This window comes from Rhinopithecus bieti, unplaced genomic scaffold, assembly GCF_001698545.2.
Source record: "Rhinopithecus bieti isolate Rb0 unplaced genomic scaffold, ASM169854v2 scaffold_38691, whole genome shotgun sequence".
NCBI classification, from domain to species: domain Eukaryota; kingdom Metazoa; phylum Chordata; class Mammalia; order Primates; family Cercopithecidae; genus Rhinopithecus; species Rhinopithecus bieti.
Genome location: NW_016816690.1, coordinates 1,958,167 through 1,964,950, shown reverse-complemented (window position 1 = coordinate 1,964,950; position 6,784 = coordinate 1,958,167).

The window sequence follows — 6,784 nt, the reverse complement described above, 5'->3', positions numbered from 1 at the left end:
GGGGTGGCGGGGGTCATCTGTGCCTGTTTCCCTCTCCACTGGGGACAGCACCCTGACTTCTTCTGTGGAATCACCCCTTCTCTGCACTCAGCCCGCTGGATCGTGAGGGGCTGCCGATCAACACAGTCTGGCTCCAGGCTGGACCAGGGACCTGAATCAGCCTGATGAGAACCAGCATGTGTCATCCCGGAGGAGTTTTGCTGGACTCTTCAGAAAAGAGAAGATCTCTTTCCCACACAGTTACTAAGGTGTTAGAATGCAAGACTGGGGTTTTGCTTGTGGGGTTTCAACTTGATCCAAGTGGAGAGACTCTGAGAGTGGGGATAAAACAGGAAAGAAGATCTGTGTGTCTGGATCCAGCCCTTCCTGCAGCCACGCTTGCCTAGACTTCTCTGTTACCCAGGCTGGAGTGCAGTGGTATGATCTTGGCTCGCTGCAACCTCCACCTCCCAGGCTCAAGCGGTCCTCCCATCTCAGCTTCCCCAGTAGCTGGGACCACAGGCACACACCACCACATCCATCTAATTTTTGTGTTTTTGGTAGAGATAGGGTCTCACCATGTTGCTCAGGCTGGTCTCAAACTCCTGAGTCCAAGTGATCAGCCTGCCTCGGCCTCCCAAAGTGCTGGGATTACAGGCATGAGCCACCATGCCCAGCCTTCTAGGGCTTTTTGTTCCTTGCTTGGATGGGGGCCTTGGCTTGCCTGGCGAGGTTGACCCTTGTCCCCAGGGACTTCTGCACCATTTACCCTCTCCTCTGGCCTTTGCTGCCCTGGGCCTGGCAGTGTTTAGAGGTTTTCCAAGCAGCCTGCCCAGTCACTTAGGCATTCCTTGTCTTCATGCACCCTGCACGGTGGAGGTGGGCCCTTGCCTTCCGGGAAGCCTTCCTGTGATATGGTCTTTCAGCACTGATCTTTGTGAAGTTCCTTGAGGTTTCTCATGGGATGCTGGTAGCACTACCACCTGTTTACACAATCTGTGCAATGACCGATACCATAACTTTAATTTGCCATGGAGCACTGAGAGTGCAGGTCTCACAGCCCATGAGGCACCAGGAAGCCCGTTGCTGGAGAAGCCATGAGTGCTCACTGGCGTCTACTCCATCCCTTCACATCAGTGAGTGGCACTGTTGTTAGGGGTGGAGATTTTCTTTACGCAGCCTGAGCTGACATAAAGGGAGCTCATTATGACTCTAGGAGGGAAAACACCTCCCAGATGTATTCATAGACAAGACAAGCCAATAAAATGGGGCTTCCCCATTCTGAGGATGTGGCAACGTGTTGCTTATGTTTGGAAATAATTAGACCTATTTACAAAACTCATCTTCCTTTTCTTGTAAATGGAAACCACTTTTTGACTTTCTTTTCTCAATAGTGTTATCTTCAGAAAATCTTTCTGATCTTAAAGGATATATATACACACATATATTTTGTTTTGAAAATTTCAAGCAATACACAAAATAATCTGACGAACCCCCATGTACTCATCACCCAGAGTCAGCTATTATCAACATTTGGCCTGTCTTGCTCCATCTATCCCTACAGTTTTTGCTTTGTTTTGTTTTGCTGGACCAAATCCTGATATGGTTTGATTTGCTAATACAGGCATACCTCATTTTATTGTACTTTGCCTTATTGCATTTTTCAAATATTGAATTTTTCACTAAATTGAAGTTTTGTGGCAACCATGCATTTAGCAAGTCTATCGGCGCCATTTTTTCAACAGCACGTACTTACTTTGTGTCTCTATGTTAGCATCTTTTAGCAATAAAGTATTTTAAGATTGAGATATGTGCATTTTTTACACACAATGCTATTGCGCACTTAATAGACTATAGTAGATTGGGCACAGTGGCTCATGCCTATAATCCCAGCACTTTGGGAGGCCAAGGCGGGCTGATCACAAGGTCAAGAGTTCGAGACCAGCCTGACCAACATGGTGAAACCCCGTCTCTACTAAAAATACAAAATTAGCCAGGCATGGCGGCGTGCGCCTGTAGTCCCAGCTACTCAGGAGGCTGAGGCAGGAGAATCCCTTGAACCTGGGAGGCGGTGTTGCAGTGAGCTGAGATGGAGCCACTGCATTCCAGCCAGGGCAATAGAGCAAGACTCTGTCTCAAAATAATAATAATAATAGACCATAGTGTAAACATGACTTTTGTTGTTGTTGTTGTTGTTTTGAGACAGAGTTTCACTGTTTTGCCCAGGCTGGAGTGCAGTAGTGTGATCTCGAGAGGCTCACTACAACCTCCACCTCCTGGGTTCAAGGGATTCTCCTGCCTCAGCCTCCTGAGTAGCTGGGACTACAGGCATGCGTCACCACGCCTGGCTAAGTTTTGTATTTTTAGTAGAGACGGGGTTTCACCATTTTGGCCAGGTTGGTCTCGAACTCCTGACCTCAGATGATCCACTCACCTCGGCCTCCCAAAGTGCTAGGATTATAGATGTGAGCCAATGTGCCTGGCTTAAACATGACTTTTATATACACTAGGAAACCAAAAAACTTGTGTGACTCACTTTATTACGATATTCACTTGATTGTGATGGTCTGGAACCAAACACAAAGTATCTTCCAGGTATGCCTGTAATTCATGGTGTGGATTTTAAAGTAAAGACTCTTATGACCACAATACCAGTATTACAGCAAACAAAACTCATAATACCTTAATAGTATCTAACACTCACTTCCTATTCCTACTTCCTTGATTGTCTCAAAATATCTTTTACAGCTTGTTGGTTGAAATCAGTGTACAAACAGCATCTACACATGGCTAGTATGTTTCTAAGACTTGTAAAATATGTAATCCATGAGAACATTCACAACTTCCCCATGCCATTCGCTCTCCCATCTTGGGATGGTCTGAGGGTAGCAAGTGTCTTTACAGCCTGCAAACCCTATGTAACTGTGCTCCCATGAACATCCATTTCCTGCCTGGCCGGGAGCAGGCACTGAGACTGTGTGGGGACCACATGCTGCTGGAAAAGCAGTAGCCCAGGGCCCACAGCCCAGAGTGGCAGGAGATGTGAAGACAAGGGAGGGACGGGCAGAAGTGCCAGTGCACGCAAGAGGCGGCTGCAGGGTGGGGACAGTCCTGGCCCCATAGTTGGGCTGGCCAGGGCCAAGCTTTGACTCCCTGCAGCTTCGAGCCTCTGGCATTCTCCTCTTCCATCAGACGGAGGCAGCCGGCACTCCCATACACTGCTGGGGAGAGTATCCATCGGTACAACTTTTTTTTCTTTTCAGACGGAGTCTCACTCTGTCATCCAGCCTGGAGTGCGGTGGCGCGATCTCAGCTCACTGCAACCTCCGCCTCCCAGGCTCGAGAGATTCTCATGCTGGGATTACAGGCATGCACCACCATGCCTGGCTAATTTTTGTATTTTTAGTAGAGACAGGATTTCACTATGTTGGCCAAGCTGGTCTCGAACTCCTGGCCTCAAGTGATCCTCCCACCTTGGCCTCCCAAAGTGCTGGGAGTACAACTTTCTAGAGAGAAATTTGGCAGTATGTATGAAAGACCTTAAAATGTCTATTTTCTGACACATGTTCTAATGGGATAATGAACAACCAGGCAAAAAATATTCAAGATGTTCGCCTGGTGCTGTTTATACTTAGCGAACATTGAAGATAACCCACATCCATCAATAGGGACGGGTTATGTGAAGAATGGAACATGCCCACGAGGAAATGTCATGCAGCCCTGAGACTCAGACACAGGCTGTATTACTGAGCAGAAAAAGAGGACTACAGCAACGCTGTTGTATTGCGTAATCCTCATTGTGTTTTTGTTTTATTTCGAGCAGCTTTATTGAGATAGAATTCACATACATACAACTCACCCACTTAAAGTGTACAAAATAGGGAGTGCTGGTGAGAGGGTACAGTTTTGTTAGGGGGGAAATGTGTGCTGGAGACCTCAGGTACAGCATGTGTATACTGGAAAATTGCTAATGCCTTCACCACAAAAACAAAGCGAAACACCACAAACCCCAATAACGACGTGAAGTGATGGAGATGTTGGTTGGTGGTGGTCATCTCACAATGTCTATCTGTAGCAAAACATCACACGGTACACCACAAATATGCACAATTTTCATTTGTCAATTATGCCACAGTAAAAGTGGGGAAAAATTAAGTATACAATTCGGTGTCATCTAGTATATGACCAGAGTTGTGCAACCATCACCACCATCAATTCCAGAAACATTTTCATCATCCTTCAACCAAAAAAAACTGGGAACCTCTGAATCTGGAGGAAAGGCTTCTTGACCATGGTGCTCCTGGAAGCAGAAAGGCTGGCCCCTTGCCTGCGAGAAGCAGCGTGGTTTTCCTGTCCTGCCTGCAAAATGGCTAGTGGCAGGCCTCTAAGCAGGGCAGGGGGAATGCTGTGAGTCCAGGGGGCCGTGGAGGCATGTGCCAGGCCTTTGTCCTGGAGCCCTCACAGGCTGGACAGGACCACACCTACAGAAGCGTAATGAGCTGGACCTCCCCTCCCACCACCAGCTCTTCTCAGGGGTCCCTGGTGCCTCCCCCATTTTTGCCCAGCCTGCTGAGTTGGGGTCACGGGCCTCCTGGCACCAGCCTGTCTGGCTAGTCTCTCCTTGGCAGAGAAGTCAGGGCAGGGAGAACAAGGGACTCTGTGTCCTCTAGGGGTGCAAACTGCCCCACATCATGATCTCAATCAGTGGAGTGAAATGATTTGGACTTTCTCATGAGTCTGCAGATGTTGGTGAGCAAATATAACTGAAAACAAGCCAGCTTCCAGACTCCTAGCCTTCCAGTCTGGCATGTCCAAGTGGTCCCAGTGCATAGATGGAGTCACAGCAGAGATCCTGATGGCAGGGGCCACTTTCCTGAAAGGGACTCGCCAACCCTGTCTTGGCTCCCACTGACCCTAAACGTAGGCAGGTCACAGTGACTGCCCACTCGGGGGTCCTAGATCCTGACTGTCATGAGACTTCATGCCAGGTACCTCTATACCTGCTGCCTGGAAAACCATTTGGGGTGCCACACTGTTCTCTCATTGGCCAACAAGGAGATCCCTGGCTGGGCACCGTCGCTCACGCCTGTAATCCCAGCTCTTTGGGCGGCCGAGGTGGGCAGATCACGAGGTCAGGAGATGAGACCATTCTGGCTAACGCAGTGAAACCTGTCTCTACTAAAACCACAAAAAAGTTAGCCAGATGTGGTGGCGGGCACCTGTAGTCCCAGCTACTCGGGAGGCTGAGGCAGGAGAATGGCGGGAACCCCGGAGGCGGAGCTTGCAGTGAGCCAAGATCACCCCACTGCACCCCAGCCTGGGCGACAGAGTGAAAAAAAAAAAAAGAAAATCCTTGTAGTGTGTGACTGCGGTGCCTCGATGGATCACAGTGATGGACTCCAAGATCCCCACTGAGCACAAGGCTCTCGTGGCCCGCTCCTGCCTTCTCCTCCTGGCTTCTGTCCCCTGACTCTGAGTGTCACCTGGAGTCCCTCCCAGCACAGGCCTCAAGCCTGTGGAGCAGAGCTCACCTCAAATCAGCTGAAGCCAAAAAGAAAGGAAATGTCCTGTTCCCGAGAGTGGGTCCAGGGGCTTCTGTCCAGGTATTTCTTCCTGGTGCCAGCCACCATGCCTAGGAGTAGAGGGTCACTGGAGCCAGTCTTGATGCTGTGCAACTGGGAGAAAAACTCAAAGTGGTGCAAGTCAAAAGGGGACTTAATTAGTTCACATAACAGAAAAATTCATGGGGCAGGTGCAGGCACGGCTGGATCCAGGCACTCAGATACTGAAGGCTCCTCTTCCCTCTGTCACTCAGCTCTGCTTTTCTCTGTTCTGCTTTAGGTCAGCTTTCTTTGCCTGGTGGCCCTGGAAGTTCCAGGCTTGTATCCTACTGACTTAGCAACCCCAGTGGACAGCGAGCACCCGTCTCCAAAGGTTCAGAGGAAGGACTGGGATTTCCTTAGGTTGTGTGGGGAATCATGCATCCCTGAGCCAATCTCTGTATGGTCACTACAGGTCTGGGCTTCGGACTCATTGTGGGGTGGGGTGGGGTGGACTGGACATCTCCAAGACAAATCTGAGATGCTGTTAACAGACCAAGGCATGGATGATGGGCTGTAAAAACTTTTTTTTTTGAGACAGAGTCTTGCACTGTTGCCCAGGCTGGAGTGCAATGGTGCAATCTCAGCTCACTGCAGCCTCCACCTCCCGTGTTCAAACGACTCTCCTGCCTCACCATCCCGAGTAGCTGGGATTATAGGTGCCCGCCACCACACTCAGCTAATTTTTTGTATTTTTAGTAGAGATGGGATTTCACTATGTAGGCCAGGCTGGTCTCGAACTCCTGACCTCATGATCTGTCCACCTGAGCCTCCCAAAATGCTGGGATTGCAGGCATGAGACACTACGCCAGGCCTTGAGCCACCGCACCCAGCCTATAAAAAACCTTTTGTCCATAACAAATGTGTAAGAGTCTGCCTGGGCCAGGGGGAGGGACGTCAGAGCAGGCAGGGCCAGGCGAAAGGGAAGAGTGTGGGGAGGGGAGCCCCATGGGTTGAAGCAGGAACCTCAGGGGGTGCTGCGGGTGGAGCCCGGGAGCCTAGGGTGTGGGGCCCACAGACAGGGCGGGCTGGGCGGTGCCTCCCCATGCCCTCCATTGTGGGAGGCTCAGCGGAGGGCCTTAGACAGAACTGACCTGGAGGAACCTGCACTTTAGGAAGATCCCTGGGGCAGTGGGAACCTGGGTGGGCGGGAGGCTTCGGGGGAGCACAAACAGGGTCCTAGAGCTGCTGGTGAGGGGAGGAAG